Source organism: Nothobranchius furzeri, chromosome 6, assembly GCF_043380555.1.
Source record: "Nothobranchius furzeri strain GRZ-AD chromosome 6, NfurGRZ-RIMD1, whole genome shotgun sequence".
Classification (NCBI taxonomy): Eukaryota; Metazoa; Chordata; class Actinopteri; order Cyprinodontiformes; family Nothobranchiidae; genus Nothobranchius; species Nothobranchius furzeri.
The window spans coordinates 7075606-7094478 of NC_091746.1; positions in this window are offsets into that span (position 1 = coordinate 7075606).

The window sequence follows — 18873 nt, forward strand, 5'->3', positions numbered from 1 at the left end:
TTGGGCTTCTCTCATGGAAGCCCTCAGTCAGACCCATTGTTGATAAGTGGCAAGACGCTCCTCGGGGCGCGTCTTGCTTGGGCCTCTCTCCTGGAGGCGCTCAGTCAGACCGAGTGCTGACATGTGGCAAGACGCTCCTCGGGGCGCGTCTTGCTTGGGCTTCTCTCCTGGAGGCCCTCAGTCAGACCCATTGTTTACATGTGGCAAGACGCTCCTCGGGGCGCATCTTGCTTGGGCCTCTCTCCTGGAGGCCCTCTGTCAGCCCCAGTGTTGACATGTGTCAAGACGCTCCTCGGGGTGCGTCTTGCTTGGGCCTCTCTCCTGGAGGCGCTCAGTCAGACCGAGTGCTGACACGTGGCAAGACGCTCCTCGGGGCGCGTCTTGCTTGGGCTTCTCTCCTGGAGGCCCTCAGTCAGACCCATTGTTGACATGTGGCAAGACACTCCTCGGGACGCGTCTTGCTTGGGCTTCTCTCCTGGAGGCCCTCAGTCAGACTCATTGTTGACATGTGGCAAGACACTCCTCGGGACGCGTCTTGCTTGGGCCTCTCTCCTGGAGGCGCTCAGTCAGACCCAGTGGTGACATGTGGCAAGACTCTCCTCGGGGCGCGTCTTGCTTGGGCCTCTCTCCTGGAGACGCTCAGTCAGACCCAGTGTTGACACGTGACAAGACGCTCCTCGGGGCGCGTCTTGCTTGGGCTTCTCTCATGGAGGCCCTCAGTCAGACCCATTGTTGATATGTGGCAAGACGCTCCTCGGGGCGCGTCTTGCTTGGGCCTCTCTCCTGGAGGCGCTCAGTCAGACCGAGTGCTGACATAAAGCAAGACGCTCCTCGGGGCGCGTCTTGCTGGGGCCTCTCTCCTGGAGGCGCTCAGTCAGACCCAGTGCTTACATGTGGCAAGACGCTCCTCGGGGCGCGTCTTGCTTGGGCCTCTCTCCTGGAGGCGCTCAGTCAGACCCAGTGGTGACATGTGGCAAGACGCTCCTCGGGGCGCGTCTTGCTTGGGCCTCTCTCTGGGAGACGCTCAATCAGACCCAGTGTTGACACGTGACAAGACGCTCCTCGGGGCGCGTCTTGCTTGGGCTTCTCTCATGGAGGCCCTCAGTCAGACCCATTGTTGATAAGTGGCAAGACGCTCCTCGGGGCGCGTCTTGCTTGGGCCTCTCTCCTGGAGGCGCTCAGTCAGACCGAGTGCTGACATGTGGTAAGACGCTCCTCGGGGCGCGTCTTGCTTGGGCTTCTCTCCTGGAGGCCCTCAGTCAGACCCATTGTTTACATGTGGCAAGACGCTCCTCGGGGCGCATCTTGCTTGGGCCTCTCTCCTGGAGGCCCTCTGTCATCCCCAGTGTTGACATGTGTCAAGACGCTCCTCAGGGGGCGTCTTGCTTGGGCCTCTCTCCTGGAGGCGCTCAGTCAGACCGAGTGCTGACACGTGGCAAGACGCTCCTCGGGGCGCGTCTTGCTTGGGCTTCTCTCCTGGAGGCCCTCAGTCAGACCCATTGTTGACATGTGGCAAGACACTCCTCGGGACGCGTCTTGCTTGGGCTTCTCTCCTGGAGGCCCTCAGTCAGACTCATTGTTGACATGTGGCAAGACACTCCTCGGGACGCGTCTTGCTTGGGCCTCTCTCCTGGAGTCGCTCAGTCAGACCCAGTGGTGACATGTGGCAAGACGCTCCTCGGGGCGCGTCTTGCTTGGGCCTCTCTCCTGGAGACGCTCAGTCAGACCCAGTGTTGACACGTGACAAGACGCTCCTCGGGGCGCGTCTTGCTTGGGCTTCTCTCATGGAGGCCCTCAGTCAGACCCATTGTTGATACGTGGCAAGACGCTCCTCGGTGCGCGTCTTGCTTGGGCCTCTCTCCTGGAGGCGCTCAGTCAGACCGAGTGCTGACATGTGGCAAGACGCTCCTCGGGGCGCGTCTTGCTTGGGCTTCTCTCCTGGAGGCCCTCAGTCAGACCCATTGTTTACATGTGGCAAGACGCTCCTCGGGGCGCATCTTGCTTGGGCCTCTCTCCTGGAGGCCCTCTGTCAGCCCCAGTGTTGACGTGTGTCAAGACGCTCCTCGGGGTGCGTCTTGCTTGGGCCTCTCTCCTGGAGGCGCTCAGTCAGACCGAGTGCTGACACGTGGCAAGACGCTCCTCGGGGCGCGTCTTGCTTGGGCTTCTCTCCTGGAGGCCCTCAGTCAGACCCATTGTTGACATGTGGCAAGACACTCCTCGGGACGCGTCTTGCTTGGGCTTCTCTCCTGGAGGCCCTCAGTCAGACTCATTGTTGACATGTGGCAAGACACTCCTCGGGACGCTTCTTGCTTGGGCCTCTCTCCTGGAGGCGCTCAGTCAGACCGAGTGCTGACATAAGGCAAGACGCACCTCGGGGCGCGTCTTGCTGGGGCCTCTCTCCTGGAGGCGCTCAGTCAGACCCAGTGCTTACATGTGGCAAGACGCTCCTCGGGGCGCGTCTTGCTGGGGCTTCTCTCCTGGAGGCGTTCAGTCAGACCGAGTGCTGACATGTGGCAAGACGCTCCTCGGGGCGCGTCTTGCTTGGGCCTCTCTCCTGGAGGCGCTCAGTCAGACCCAGTGGTGACATGTGGCAAGACGCTCCTCGGGGCGCGACTTGCTTGGGCCTCTCTCCTGGAGACGCTCAGTCAGACCCAGTGTTGACACGTGACAAGACGCTCCTCGGGGCGCGTCTTGCTTGGGCTTCTCTCATGGAGGCCCTCAGTCAGACCCATTGTTGATACGTGGCAAGACGCTCCTCGGGGCGCGTCTTGCTTGGGCCTCTCTCCTGGAGGCGCTCAGTCAGACCGAGTGCTGACATGTGGCAAGACGCTCCTCGGGGCGCTTCTTGCTTGGGCTTCTCTCATGGAGGCCCTCAGTCAGACCCATTGTTGATATGTGGCAAGACGCTCCTCGGGGCGAGTCTTGCTTGGGCCTCTCTCCTGGAGGTGCTCAGTCAGACCCAGTGTTGACATGGTGCAAGACGCTCCTCGGGGTGCGTCTTGCTTGGGCTTCTCTCTTGGAGGCCCTCAGTCAGACCCATTGTTGACATGTGGCAAGACGCTCCTCGGGGCGCGTCCTGCTTGGGCTTCTCTCCTGGAGGCCCTCAGTCAGACCCATTGTTGACATGTGGCAAGACGCTCCTCGGGGCGCGTCTTGCTTGGGCCTCTCTCCTGGAGGCGCTCAGTCAGACCGAGTGCTGACATAAGGCAAGACGCTCCTCGGGGCGCATCTTGCTTGGGCCTCTCTCCTGGAGGCCCTCTGTCAGCCCCAGTGTTGACATGTGTCAAGACGCTCCTCGGGGTGCGTCTAGCTTGGGCCTCTCTCCTGGAGGCGCTCAGTCAGACCGAGTGCTGACACGTGGCAAGACGCTCCTCGGGGCGCGTCTTGCTTGGGCTTCTCTCCTGGAGGCCCTCAGTCAGACCCATTGTTGACATGTGGCAAGACACTCCTCGGGACGCGTCTTAGTTGGGCTTCTCTCCTGGAGGCCCTCAGTCAGACTCATTGTTGACATGTGGCAAGACGCTCCTCGGGGCACGTCTTGCTTGGGCCTCTCTCCTGGAGGCGCTCAGTCAGACCCAGTGGTGACATGTGGCAAGACGCTCCTCGGGGCGCGACTTGCTTGGGCCTCTCTCCTGGAGACGCTCAGTCAGACCCAGTGTTGACACGTGACAAGACGCTCCTCGGGGCGCGTCTTGCTTGGGCTTCTCTCATGGAGGCCCTCAGTCAGACCCATTGTTGATACGTGGCAAGACGCTCCTCGGGGCGCGTCTTGCTTGGGCCTCTCTCCTGGAGGCGCTCAGTCAGACCGAGTGCTGACATGTGGCAAGACGCTCCTCGGGGCGCTTCTTGCTTGGGCTTCTCTCATGGAGGCCCTCAGTCAGACCCATTGTTGATATGTGGCAAGACGCTCCTCGGGGCGAGTCTTGCTTGGGCCTCTCTCCTGGAGGTGCTCAGTCAGACCCAGTGTTGACATGGTGCAAGACGCTCCTCGGGGTGCGTCTTGCTTGGGCTTCTCTCTTGGAGGCCCTCAGTCAGACCCATTGTTGACATGTGGCAAGACGCTCCTCGGGGCGCGTCCTGCTTGGGCTTCTCTCCTGGAGGCCCTCAGTCAGACCCATTGTTGACATGTGGCAAGACGCTCCTCGGGGCGCGTCTTGCTTGGGCCTCTCTCCTGGAGGCGCTCAGTCAGACCGAGTGCTGACATAAGGCAAGACGCTCCTCGGGGCGCATCTTGCTTGGGCCTCTCTCCTGGAGGCCCTCTGTCAGCCCCAGTGTTGACATGTGTCAAGACGCTCCTCGGGGTGCGTCTAGCTTGGGCCTCTCTCCTGGAGGCGCTCAGTAAGACCGAGTGCTGACACGTGGCAAGACGCTCCTCGGGGCGCGTCTTGCTTGGGCTTCTCTCCTGGAGGCCCTCAGTCAGACCCATTGTTGACATGTGGCAAGACACTCCTCGGGACGCGTCTTGCTTGCGCTTCTCTCCTGGAGGCCCTCAGTCAGACTCATTGTTGACATGTGGCAAGACACTCCTCGGGACGCGTCTACCTTGGGCCTCTCTCCTGGAGGCGCTCAGTCAGACCCAGTGGTGACATGTTGCAAGACGCTCCTCGGGGCGCGTCTTGCTTGGGCCTCTCTCCTGGAGACGCTCAGTCAGACCCAGTGTTGACACGTGACAAGACGCTCCTCGGGACGCGTCTTGCTTGGGCCTCTCTCCTGGAGGCGCTCAGTCAGACCGAGTGCTAACATAAGGCAAGACGCACCTCGGGGCGCGTCTTGCTGGGGCCTCTCTCCTGGAGGCGCTCAGTCAGACCCAGTGCTTACATGTGGCAAGACGCTCCTCGGGGCGCGTCTTGCTGGGGCTTCTCTCCTGGAGGCGTTCAGTCAGACCGAGTGCTGACATGTGGCAAGACACTCCTCGGGACGCGTCTTAGTTGGGCTTCTCTCCTGGAGGCCCTCAGTCAGACTCATTGTTGACATGTGGCAAGACGCTCCTCGGGGCGCGTCTTGCTTGGGCCTCTCTCCTGGAGGCGCTCAGTCAGACCCAGTGGTGACATGTGGCAAGACGCTCCTCGGGGCGGGTCTTGCTTGGGCCTCTCTCCTGGAGACGCTCAGTCAGACCCAGTGTTGACATGTGACAAGACGCTCCTCGGGGCGCGTCTTGCTTGGGCTTCTCTCATGGAGGCCCTCAGTCAGACCCATTGTTGATATGTGGCAAGACGCTCCTCGGGGCGCGTCTTGCTTGGGCCTCTCTCCTGGAGGCGCTCAGTCAGACCGAGTGCTGACATGTGGCAAGACGCTCCTCGGGGCGCTTCTTGCTTGGGCTTCTCTCATGGAGGCCCTCAGTCAGACCCATTGTTGATATGTGGCAAGACGCTCCTCGGGGCGAGTCTTGCTTGGGCCTCTCTCCTGGAGGTGCTCAGTCAGACCCAGTGTTGACATGGTGCAAGACGCTCCTCGGGGCGCGTCTTGCTTGGGCTTCTCTCTTGGAGGCCCTCAGTCAGACCCATTGTTGACATGTGGCAAGACGCTCCTCGGGGCGCGTCTTGCTTGGGCTTCTCTCCTGGAGGCCCTCAGTCAGACCCATTGTTGACATGTGGCAAGACGCTCCTCGGGGCGCGTCTTGCTTGGGCCTCTCTCCTGGAGGCGCTCAGTCAGACCGAGTGCTGACATAAGGCAAGACGCTCCTCGGGGCGCATCTTGCTTGGGCCTCTCTCCTGAAGGCCCTCTGTCAGCCCCAGTGTTGACATGTGTCAAGACGCTCCTCGGGGTGCGTCTTGCTTGGGCCTCTCTCCTGGAGGCGCTCAGTCAGACCGAGTGCTGACACGTGGCAAGACGCTCCTCGGGGCGCGTCTTGCTTGGGCTTCTCTCCTGGAGGCCCTCAGTCAGACCCATTGTTGACATGTGGCAAGACACTCCTCGGGACGCGTCTTGCTTGGGCTTCTCTCCTGGAGGCCCTCAGTCCGACTCATTGTTGACATGTGGCAAGACACTCCTCGGGACGCATCTTGCTTGGGCCTCTCTCCTGGAGGCGCTCAGTCAGACCCAGTGGTGACATGTGGCAAGACGCTCCTCGGGGCGCGTCTTGCTTGGGCCTCTCTCCTGGAGACGCTCAGTCAGACCCAGTGTTGACACGTGACAAGACGCTCCTCGGGGCGCGTCTTGCTTGGGCTTCTCTCATGGAGGCCCTCAGTCAGACCCATTGTTGATATGTGGCAAGACGCTCCTCGGGGCGCGTCTTGCTTGGGCCTCTCTCCTGGAGGCGCTCAGTCAGACCGAGTGCTGACATGTGGCAAGACGCTCCTCGGGGCGCGTCTTGCTTGGGCTTCTCTCCTGGAGGCCCTCAGTCAGACCCATTGTTTACATGTGGCAAGACGCTCCTCGGGGCGCATCTTGCTTGGGCCTCTCTCCTGGAGGCCCTCTGTCAGCCCCAGTGTTGACATGTGTCAACACGCTCCTCGGGGTGCGTCTTGCTTGGGCCTCTCTCTTGGAGGCGCTCAGTCAGACCGAGTGCTGACACGTGGCAAGACGCTCCTCGGGGCGCGTCTTGCTTGGGCTTCTCTCCTGGAGGCCCTCAGTCAGACCCATTGTTGACATGTGGCAAGACACTCCTCGGGACGCGTCTTGCTTGGGCTTCTCTCCTGGAGGCCCTCAGTCAGACTCATTGTTGACATGTGGCAAGACACTCCTCGGGACGCGTCTTGCTTGGGCCTCTCTCCTGGAGGCGCTCAGTCAGACCGAGTGCTGACATAAGGCAAGACGCACCTCGGGGCGCGTCTTGCTGGGGCCTCTCTCCTGGAGGCGCTCAGTCAGACCCAGTGCTTACATGTGGCAAGACTCTCCTCGGGGCGCGTCTTGCTGGGGCTTCTCTCCTGGAGGCGTTCAGTCAGACCGAGTGCTGACATGTGGCAAGACGCTCCTCGGGGCGCGTCTTGCTTGGGCTTCTCTCCTGGAGGCCCTCAGTCAGACCCAGTGCTGACACGTGGCAAGACGCTCCTCGGGGCGCGTCTTGCTTGGGCTTCTCTCCTGGAGGCCCTCAGTCAGACCCATTGTTGACATGTGGCAAGACACTCCTCGGGACGCGTCTTAGTTGGGCTTCTCTCCTGGAGGCCCTCAGTCAGACTCATTGTTGACACGTGGCAAGACGCTCCTCGGGGCGCGTCTTGCTTGGGCCTCTCTCCTGGAGGCGCTCAGTCAGACCGAGTGCTGACATAAGGCAAGACGCTCCTCGGGGCGCATCTTGCTTGGGCCTCTCTCCTGGAGGCCCTCTGTCAGCCCCAGTGTTGACATGTGTCAAGACGCTCCTCGGGGTGCGTCTAGCTTGGGCCTCTCTCCTGGAGGCGCTCAGTCAGACCGAGTGCTGACACGTGGCAAGACGCTCCTCGGGGCGCGTCTTGCTTGGGCTTCTCTCCTGGAGGCCCTCAGTCAGACCCATTGTTGACATGTGGCAAGACACTCCTCGGGACGCGTCTTAGTTGGGCTTCTCTCCTGGAGGCCCTCAGTCAGACTCATTGTTGACATGTGGCAAGACGCTCCTCGGGGCGCGTCTTGCTTGGGCCTCTCTCCTGGAGGCGCTCAGTCAGACCCAGTGGTGACATGTGGCAAGACGCTCCTCGGGGCGCGACTTGCTTGGGCCTCTCTCCTGGAGACGCTCAGTCAGACCCAGTGTTGACACGTGACAAGACGCTCCTCGGGGAGCGTCTTGCTTGGGCTTCTCTCATGGAGGCCCTCAGTCAGACCCATTGTTGATACGTGGCAAGACGCTCCTCGGGGCGCGTCTTGCTTGGGCCTCTCTCCTGGAGGCGCTCAGTCAGACCGAGTGCTGACATGTGGCAAGACGCTCCTCGGGGCGCTTCTTGCTTGGGCTTCTCTCATGGAGGCCCTCAGTCAGACCCATTGTTGATATGTGGCAAGACGCTCCTCGGGGCGAGTCTTGCTTGGGCCTCTCTCCTGGAGGTGCTCAGTCAGACCCAGTGTTGACATGGTGCAAGACGCTCCTCGGGGTGCGTCTTGCTTGGGCTTCTCTCTTGGAGGCCCTCAGTCAGACCCATTGTTGACATGTGGCAAGACGCTCCTCGGGGCGCGTCCTGCTTGGGCTTCTCTCCTGGAGGCCCTCAGTCAGACCCATTGTTGACATGTGGCAAGACGCTCCTCGGGGCGCGTCTTGCTTGGGCCTCTCTCCTGGAGGCGCTCAGTCAGACCGAGTGCTGACATAAGGCAAGACGCTCCTCGGGGCGCATCTTGCTTGGGCCTCTCTCCTGGAGGCCCTCTGTCAGCCCCATTGTTGACATGTGTCAAGACGCTCCTCGGGGTGCGTCTAGCTTGGGCCTCTCTCCTGGAGGCGCTCAGTCAGACCGAGTGCTGACACGTGGCAAGACGCTCCTCGGGGCGCGTCTTGCTTGGGCTTCTCTCCTGGAGGCCCTCAGTCAGACCCATTGTTGACATGTGGCAAGACACTCCTCGGGACGCGTCTTGCTTGCGCTTCTCTCCTGGAGGCCCTCAGTCAGACTCATTGTTGACATGTGGCAAGACACTCCTCGGGACGCGTCTACCTTGGGCCTCTCTCCTGGAGGCGCTCAGTCAGACCCAGTGGTGACATGTTGCAAGACGCTCCTCGGGGCGCGTCTTGCTTGGGCCTCTCTCCTGGAGACGCTCAGTCAGACCCAGTGTTGACACGTGACAAGACGCTCCTCGGGACGCGTCTTGCTTGGGCCTCTCTCCTGGAGGCGCTCAGTCAGACCGAGTGCTAACATAAGGCAAGACGCACCTCGGGGCGCGTCTTGCTGGGGCCTCTCTCCTGGAGGCGCTCAGTCAGACCCAGTGCTTACATGTGGCAAGACGCTCCTCGGGGCGCGTCTTGCTGGGGCTTCTCTCCTGGAGGCGTTCAGTCAGACCGAGTGCTGACATGTGGCAAGACACTCCTCGGGACGCGTCTTAGTTGGGCTTCTCTCCTGGAGGCCCTCAGTCAGACTCATTGTTGACATGTGGCAAGACGCTCCTCGGGGCGCGTCTTGCTTGGGCCTCTCTCCTGGAGGCGCTCAGTCAGACCCAGTGGTGACATGTGGCAAGACGCTCCTCGGGGCAGGTCTTGCTTGGGCCTCTCTCCTGGAGACGCTCAGTCAGACCCAGTGTTGACATGTGACAAGACGCTCCTCGGGGCGCGTCTTGCTTGGGCTTCTCTCATGGAGGCCCTCAGTCAGACCCATTGTTGATATGTGGCAAGACGCTCCTCGGGGCGCGTCTTGCTTGGGCCTCTCTCCTGGAGGCGCTCAGTCAGACCGAGTGCTGACATGTGGCAAGACGCTCCTCGGGGCGCTTCTTGCTTGGGCTTCTCTCATGGAGGCCCTCAGTCAGACCCATTGTTGATATGTGGCAAGACGCTCCTCGGGGCGAGTCTTGCTTGGGCCTCTCTCCTGGAGGTGCTCAGTCAGACCCAGTGTTGACATGGTGCAAGACGCTCCTCGGGGCGCGTCTTGCTTGGGCTTCTCTCTTGGAGGCCCTCAGTCAGACCCATTGTTGACATGTGGCAAGACGCTCCTCGGGGCGCGTCTTGCTTGGGCTTCTCTCCTGGAGGCCCTCAGTCAGACCCATTGTTGACATGTGGCAAGACGCTCCTCGGGGCGCGTCTTGCTTGGGCCTCTCTCCTGGAGGCGCTCAGTCAGACCGAGTGATGACATAAGGCAAGACGCTCCTCGGGGCGCATCTTGCTTGGGCCTCTCTCCTGGAGGCCCTCTGTCAGCCCCAGTGTTGACATGTGTCAAGACGCTCCTCGGGGTGCGTCTTGCTTGGGCCTCTCTCCTGGAGGCGCTCAGTCAGACCGAGTGCTGACACGTGGCAAGACGCTCCTCGGGACGCGTCTTGCTTGGGCTTCTCTCCTGGAGGCCCTCAGTCCGACTCATTGTTGACATGTGGCAAGACACTCCTCGGGACGCATCTTGCTTGGGCCTCTCTCCTGGAGGCGCTCAGTCAGACCCAGTGGTGACATGTGGCAAGACGCTCCTCGGGGCGCGTCTTGCTTGGGCCTCTCTCCTGGAGACGCTCAGTCAGACCCAGTGTTGACACGTGACAAGACGCTCCTCGGGGCGCGTCTTGCTTGGGCTTCTCTCATGGAGGCCCTCAGTCAGACCCATTGTTGATATGTGGCAAGACGCTCCTCGGGGCGCGTCTTGCTTGGGCCTCTCTCCTGGAGGCGCTCAGTCAGACCGAGTGCTGACATGTGGCAAGACGCTCCTCGGGGCGCGTCTTGCTTGGGCTTCTCTCCTGGAGGCCCTCAGTCAGACCCATTGTTTACATGTGGCAAGACGCTCCTCGGGGCGCATCTTGCTTGGGCCTCTCTCCTGGAGGCCCTCTGTCAGCCCCAGTGTTGACATGTGTCAACACGCTCCTCGGGGTGCGTCTTGCTTGGGCCTCTCTCTTGGAGGCGCTCAGTCAGACCGAGTGCTGACACGTGGCAAGACGCTCCTCGGGGCGCGTCTTGCTTGGGCTTCTCTCCTGGAGGCCCTCAGTCAGACCCATTGTTGACATGTGGCAAGACACTCCTCGGGACGCGTCTTGCTTGGGCTTCTCTCCTGGAGGCCCTCAGTCAGACTCATTGTTGACATGTGGCAAGACACTCCTCGGGACGCGTCTTGCTTGGGCCTCTCTCCTGGAGGCGCTCAGTCAGACCGAGTGCTGACATAAGGCAAGACGCACCTCGGGGCGCGTCTTGCTGGGGCCTCTCTCCTGGAGGCGCTCAGTCAGACCCAGTGCTTACATGTGGCAAGACTCTCCTCGGGGCGCGTCTTGCTGGGGCTTCTCTCCTGGAGGCGTTCAGTCAGACCGAGTGCTGACATGTGGCAAGACGCTCCTCGGGGCGCGTCTTGCTTGGGCTTCTCTCCTGGAGGCCCTCAGTCAGACCCAGTGCTGACACGTGGCAAGACGCTCCTCGGGGCGCGTCTTGCTTGGGCTTCTCTCCTGGAGGCCCTCAGTCAGACCCATTGTTGACATGTGGCAAGACACTCCTCGGGACGCGTCTTGCTTGGGCTTCTCTCCTGGAGGCCCTCAGTCAGACTCATTGTGGACATGTGGCAAGACACTCCTCGGGACGCGTCTTGCTTGGGCCTCTCTCCTGGAGGCGCTCAGTCAGACCCAGTGGTGACATGTGGCAAGACGCTCCTCGGGGCGCGTCTTGCTTGGGCCTCTCTCCTGGAGACGCTCAGTCAGACCCAGTGTTGACACGTGACAAGACGCTCCTCGGGGCGCGTCTTGCTTGGGCTTCTCTCATGGAGGCCCTCAGTCAGACCCATTGTTGATATGTGGCAAGACGCTCCTCGGGGCGCGTCTTGCTTGGGCCTCTCTCCTGGAGGCGCTCAGTCAGACCGAGAGCTGACATGTGGCAAGACGCTCCTCGGGGCGCGTCTTGCTTGGGCTTCTCTCCTGGAGGCCCTCAGTCAGACCCATTGTTTACATGTGGCAAGACGCTCCTCGGGGCGCATCTTGCTTGGGCCTCTCTCCTAGAGGCCCTCTGTCAGCCCCAGTGTTGACATGTGTCAAGACGCTCCTCGGGGTGCGTCTTGCTTGGGCCTTTCTCCTGGAGGCGCTCAGTCAGACCGAGTGCTGACACGTGGCAAGACGCTCCTCGGGGCGCGTCTTGCTTGGGCTTCTCTCCTGGAAGCCCTCAGTCAGACCCATTGTTGACATGTGGCAAGACACTCCTCGGGACGCGTCTTGCTTGGGCTTCTCTCCTGGAGGCCCTCAGTCAGACTCATTGTTGACATGTGGCAAGACACTCCTCGGGACGCGTCTTGCTTGGGCCTCTCTCCTGGAGGCGCTCAGTCAGACCGAGTGCTGACATAAGGCAAGACACTCCTCGGGACGCGTCTTGCTTGGGCTTCTCTCCTGGAGGCCCTCAGTCAGACTCATTGTTGACATGTGGCAAGACACTCCTCGGGACGCGTCTTGCTTGGGCCTCTCTCCTGGAGGCGCTCAGTCAGACCGAGTGCTGATATAAGGCAAGACGCACCTCGGGGCGCGTCTTGCTGGGGCCTCTCTCCTGGAGGCGCTCAGTCAGACCCAGTGCTTACATGTGGCAAGACGCTCCTCGGGGCGCGTCTTGCTGGGGCTTCTCTCCTGGAGGCGTTCAGTCAGACCGAGTGCTGACAAGTGGCAAGACACTCCTCGGGACGCGTCTTAGTTGGGCTTCTCTCCTGGAGGCCCTCAGTCAGACTCATTGTTGACATGTGGCAAGACACTCCTCGGGGCGCATCTTGCTTGGGCTTCTCTCATGGAGGCCCTCAGTCAGACCCATTGTTGATATGTGGCAAGACGCTCCTCGGGGCGCGTCTTGCTTGGGCCTCTCTCCTGGAGGCGCTCAGTCAGACCGAGTGCTGACATGTGGCAAGACGCTCCTCGGGGCGCTTCTTGCTTGGGCTTCTCTCATGGAGGCCCCTAGTCAGACCCATTGTTGATATGTGGCAAGACGCTCCTCGGGGCGAGTCTTGCTTGGGCCTCTCTCCTAGAGGTGCTCAGTCAGACCCAGTGTTGACATGGTGCAAGACGCTCCTCGGGGTGCGTCTTGCTTGGGCTTCTCTCTTGGAGGCCCTCAGTCAGACCCATTGTTGACATGTGGCAAGACGCTCCTCGGGGCGCGTCTTGCTTTGGCTTCTCTCCTGGAGGCCCTCAGTCAGACCCATTGTTGACATGTGGCAAGACGCTCCTCGGGGCGCGTCTTGCTTGGGCCTCTCTCCTGGAGGCGCTCAGTCAGACCGAGTGCTGACATAAGGCAAGACGCTCCTCGGGGCGCATCTTGCTTGGGCCTCTCTCCTGGAGGCCCTCTGTCAATCCCAGTGTTGACATGTGTCAAGACGCTCCTCGGGGTGCGTCTTGCTTGGGCCTCTCTCCTGGAGGCGCTCAGTCAGACCGAGTGCTGACACGTGGCAAGACGCTCCTCGGGGCGCGTCTTGCTTGGGCTTCTCTCCTGGAGGCCCTCAGTCAGACCCATTGTTGACATGTGGCAAGACACTCCTCGGGACGCGTCTTGCTTGGGCTTCTCTCCTGGAGGCCCTCAGTCAGACTCATTGTTGACATGTGGCAAGACACTCCTCGGGACGCGTCTTGCTTGGGCCTCTCTCCTGGAGGCGCTCAGTCAGACCCAGTGGTGACATGTGGCAAGACGCTCCTCGGGGCGCGTCTTGCTTGGGCCTCTCTCCTGGAGACGCTCAGTCAGACCCAGTGTTGACACGTGACAAGACGCTCCTCGGGGCGCGTCTTGCTTGGGCTTCTCTCATGGAGGCCCTCAGTCAGACCCATTGTTGATATGTGGCAAGACGCTCCTCGGGGCGCGTCTTGCTTGGGCCTCTCTCCTGGAGGCGCTCAGTCAGACCGAGTGCTGACATGTGGCAAGACGCTCCTCGGGGCGCGTCTTGCTTGGGCCTCTCTCCTGGAGGCGCTCAGTCAGACCGAGTGCTGACACGTGGCAAGACGCTCCTCGGGGCGCGTCTTGCTTGGGCTTTCTCTCCTGGAGGCCCTCAGTCAGACCCATTGTTGACATTTGGCAAGACACTCCTCGGGACGCGTCTTGCTTGGGCTTCTCTCCTGGAGGCCCTCAGTCAGACTCATTGTTGACATGTGGCAAGACACTCCTCGGGACGCGTCTTGCTTGGGCCTCTCTCCTGGAGGCGCTCAGTCAGACCGAGTGCTGACATAAGGCAAGACGCACCTCGGGGCGCGTCTTGCTGGGGCCTCTCTCCTGGAGGCGCTCAGTCAGACCCAGTGCTTACATGTGGCAAGACGCTCCTCGGGGCGCGTCTTGCTGGGGCTTCTCTCCTGGAGGCGTTCAGTCAGACCGAGTGCTGACATGTGACAAGACGCTCCTCGGGGCGCGTCTTGCTTGGGCTTCTCTCATGGAGGCCCTCAGTCAGACCCATTGTTGATATGTGGCAAGACGCTCCTCGGGGCGCTTCTTGCTTGGGCCTCTCTCCTGGAGGCGCTCAGTCAGACCGAGTGCTGACATGTGGCAAGACGCTCCTCGGGGCGCTTCTTGCTTGGGCTTCTCTCATGGAGGCCCTCAGTCAGACCCATTGTTGATATGTGGCAAGACGCTCCTCGGGGCGAGTCTTGCTTGGGCCTCTCTCCTGGAGGTGCTCAGTCAGACCCAGTGTTGACATGGTGCAAGACGCTCCTCGGGGCGCATCTTGCTTGGGCTTCTCTCATGGAGGCCCTCAGTCAGACTCATTGTTGACATGTGGCAAGACACTCCTCGGGACGCGTCTTGCTTGGGCCTCTCTCCTGGAGGCGCTCAGTCAGACCCAGTGGTGACATGTGGCAAGACGCTCCTCGGGGCGCGTCTTGCTTGGGCCTCTCTCCTGGAGACGCTCAGTCAGACCCAGTGTTGACACGTGACAAGACGCTCCTCGGGGCGCGTCTTGCTTGGGCTTCTCTCATGGAGGCCCTCAGTCAGACCCATTGTTGATATGTGGCAAGACGCTCCTCGGGGCGCGTCTTGCTTGGGCCTCTCTCCTGGAGGCGCTCAGTCAGACCGAGTGCTGACATGTGGCAAGACGCTCCTCGGGGCGCGTCTTGCTTGGGCCTCTCTCCTGGAGGCGCTCTGTCAGACCGAGTGCTGACACGTGGCAAGACGCTCCTCGGGGCGCGTCTTGCTTGGGCTTTCTCTCCTGGAGGCCCTCAGTCAGACCCATTGTTGACATTTGGCAAGACACTCCTCGGGAGGCGTCTTGCTTGGGCTTCTCTCCTGGAGGCCCTCAGTCAGACTCATTGTTGACATGTGGCAAGACACTCCTCGGGACGCGTCTTGCTTGGGCCTCTCTCCTGGAGGCGCTCAGTCAGACCGAGTGCTGACATAAGGCAAGACGCACCTCGGGGCGCGTCTTGCTGGGGCCTCTCTCCTGGAGGCGCTCAGTCAGACCCAGTGCTTACATGTGGCAAGACGCTCCTCGGGGCGCGTCTTGCTGGGGCTTCTCTCCTGGAGGCGTTCAGTCAGACCGAGTGCTGACATGTGACAAGACGCTCCTCGGGGCGCGTCTTGCTTGGGCTTCTCTCATGGAGGCCCTCAGTCAGACCCATTGTTGATATGTGGCAAGACGCTCCTCGGGGCGCTTCTTGCTTGGGCCTCTCTCCTGGAGGCGCTCAGTCAGACCGAGTGCTGACATGTGGCAAGACGCTCCTCGGGGCGCTTCTTGCTTGGGCTTCTCTCATGGAGGCCCTCAGTCAGACCCATTGTTGACATGTGGCAAGACGCTCCTCGGGGCGAGTCTTGCTTGGGCCTCTCTCCTGGAGGTGCTCAGTCAGACCCAGTGTTGACATGTGGCAAGACGCTCCTCGGGGCGCGTCTTGCTTGGGCTTCTCTCCTGGAGGCCCTCAGTCAAACCCATTGTTGACATGTGGCAAGACGCTCCTCGGGGCGCGTCTTGCTTGGGCCTCTCTCCTGGAGGCGCTCAGTCAGACCGAGTGCTGACATAAGGCAAGACGCTCCTCGGGACGCGTCTTGCTGGGGCCTCTCTCCTGGAGGCGCTCAGTCAGACCCAGTGCTTACATGTGGCAAGACGCTCCTCGGGGCGCGTCTTGCTTGGGCCTCTCTCCTGGAGGCGCTCAGTCAGACCCAGTGGTGACATGTGGCAAGACGCTCCTCGGGGCGCGTCTTGCTTGGGCTTCTCTCATGGAGGCCCTCAGTCAGACCCATTGTTGATATGTGGCAAGACGCACCTCGGGGCGCGTCTTGCTGGGGCCTCTCTCCTGGAGGCGCTCAGTCAGACCCAGTGCTTACATGTGGCAAGACGCTCCTCGGGGCGCGTCTTGCTGGGGCTTCTCTCCTGGAGGCGTTCAGTCAGACCGAGTGCTGACATGTGGCAAGACACTCCTCGGGACACGTCTTAGTTGGGCTTCTCTCCTGGAGGCCCTCAGTCAGACTCATTGTTGACATGTGGCAAGACGCTCCTCGGGGCGCGTCTTGCTTGGGCCTCTCTCCTGGAGGCGCTCAGTCAGACCCAGTGGTGACATGTGGCAAGACGCTCCTCGGGGCGCGTCTTGCTTGGGCCTCTCTCCTGGAGACGCTCAGTCAGACCCAGTGTTGACACGTGACAAGACGCTCCTCGGGGCGCGTCTTGCTTGGGCTTCTCTCATGGAGGCCCTCAGTCAGACCCATTGTTGATATGTGGCAAGACGCTCCTCGGGGCGAGTCTTGCTTGGGCCTCTCTCCTGGAGGTGCTCAGTCAGACCCAGAGTTGACATGGTGCAAGACGCTCCTCGGGGCGCGTCTTGCTTGGGCTTATCTCTTGGAGGCCCTCAGTCAGACCCATTGTTGACATGTGGCAAGACGCTCCTCGGGGCTCGTCTTGCTTGGGCTTCTCTCCTGGAGGCCCTCAGTCAGACCCATTGTTGACATGTGGCAAGACGCTCCTCGGGGCGCGTCTTGCTTGGGCCTCTCTCCTGGAGGCGCTCAGTCAGACCCAGTGTTGACATGGTGCAAGACGCTCCTCGGGGCGCGTCTTGCTTGGGCTTCTCTCTTGGAGGCCCTCAGTCAGACCCATTGTTGACATGTGGCAAGACGCTCCTCGGGGCGCGTCTTGCTGGGGCTTCTCTCCTGGAGGCGTTCAGTCAGACCGAGTGCTGACATGGTGCAAGACGCTCCTCGGGGCGCGTCTTGCTTGGGCTTCTCTCTTGGAGGCCCTCAGTCAGACCCAGTGCTTACATGTGGCAAGACGCGCCTCGGGGCGTGTCTTGCTTGGGCTTCTCTCCTGGAGGCCCTCAGTCAGACCCATTGTTGACATGTGGCAAGACGCTCCTCGGGGCGCGTCTTGCTTGGGCCTCTCTCCTGGAGGCGCTCAGTCAGACCGAGTGCTGACATAAGGCAAGACGCTCCTCGGGGCGCGTCTTGCTGGGGCCTCTCTCCTGGAGGCGCTCAGTCAGACCCAGTGCTTACATGTGGCAAGACGCTCCTCGGGGCGCGTCTTGCTGGGGCTTCTCTCCTGGAGGCATTCAGTCAGACCCAGTGCTGACATGTGGCAAGACACTCCTCGGGACGCGTCTTGCTTGGGCTTCTCTCCTGGAGGCCCTCAGTCAGACTCATTGTTGACATGTGGCAAGACGCTTCTCGGGGTGCGTCTTGCTTGGGCCTCTCTCCTGGAGGCGCTCAGTCAGACTGAGTGCTAACATGTGGCAAGACGCTCCTCGGGGCGCGTCTTGCTTGGGCTTCTCTCCTGGAGGCCCTCAGTCAGACCCATTGTTGACATGTGGCAAGACGCTCCTCGGGGCGCGTCTTGCTTGGGCCTCTCTCCTGGAGGCGCTCAGTCAGACCGAGTGCTGACATAAGGCAAGACGCTCCTCGGGGCGCGTCTTGCTTGGGCCTCTCACCTGGAGCCCCTCAGTCAGACCCATTGTTGATATGTGGCAAGACGCTCCTCGGGGCGCGTCTTGCTGGGGCTTCTCTCCTAGAGGCGTTCAGTCAGACCGAGGGCCGACATGTGGCAAGACGCTCCTCGGGACGCGTCTTGCTTGGGCTTCTCTCCTCGAGGCCCTCAGTCAGACTCATTGTTGACATGTGGCAAGACGCTCCTCGGGGCGCGTCTTGCTTGGGCCTCTCTCCTGGAGGCGCTCAGTCAGACCGAGTGCTGACATAAGGCAAGATGCTTCTCGGGGCGCGTCTTGCTGGGGCCTCTCTCCTGGAGGCGCTCAGTCAGACCCAGTGCTTACATGTGGCAAGACGCTCCTCGGGGCGCGTCTTGCTTGGGCCTCTCTCCAGGAGGAGCTCAGTCAGACTCAGTGGTGACATGTGACAAGACGCTCCTCGGGGCGCGTCTTGCTTGGGCTTCTCTCATGGAGGCCCTCAGTCAGACCCATTGTTGATATGTGGCAATACGCTCCTCGGGGCTCGTCTTGCTGGGGCTTCTCTCCTAGAGGCGTTCAGTCAGACCGAGTGCCGACATGTGGCAAGACGCTCCTCGGGGCGCGTCTTGCTTGGGCCTCTCTCCTGGAGACGCTCAGTCAGACCCAGTGTTGACACGTGACAAGACGCTCCTCGGGGCGCGTCTTGCTTGGGCTTCTCTCCTCGAGGCCCTCAGTCAGACTCATTGTTGACATGTGGCAAGACGCTCCTCGGGGCGCGTCTTGCTTGGGCCTCTCTCCTGGAGGCGCTCAGTCAGACCCAGTGGTGACATGTGGCAAGACGCTCCTCGGGGCGCGTCTTGCTTGGGCCTCTCTCCTGGAGACACTCAGTCAGACCCAGTGTTGACACGTGACAAGACGCTCCTAGGGGCGCGTCTTGCTTGGGCCTCTCTCCTGGAGGCGCTCAGTCAGACTGAGTGCTAACATGTGGCAAGACGCTCCTCGGGGCGCGTCTTGCTTGGGCCTCTCTCCTGGAGGCGCTCAGTCAGACCCAGTGGTGACATGTGGCAAGACGCTCCTCGGGGCGCGTCTTGCTTGGGCCTCTCTCCTGGAGACGCTCAGTCAGACCCAGTGTTGACACGTGACAAGACGCTTCTCGGGGTGCGTCTTGCTTGGGCCTCTCTCCTGGAGGCGCTCAGTCAGACTGAGTGCTAACATGTGGCAAGACGCTCCTCGGGGCGCGTCTTGCTTGGGCTTCTCTCCTGGAGGCCCTCAGTCAGACCCATTGTTGACATGTGGCAAGACGCTCCTCGGGGCGCGTCTTGCTTGGGCCTCTCTCCTGGAGGCGCTCAGTCAGACCGAGTGCTGACATAAGGCAAGACGCTCCTCGGGGCGCGTCTTGCTTGGGCCTCTCACCTGGAGCCCCTCAGTCAGACCCATTGTTGATATGTGGCAAGACGCTCCTCGGGGCGCGTCTTGCTGGGGCTTCTCTCCTAGAGGCGTTCAGTCAGACCGAGGGCCGACATGTGGCAAGACGCTCCTCGGGACGCGTCTTGCTTGGGC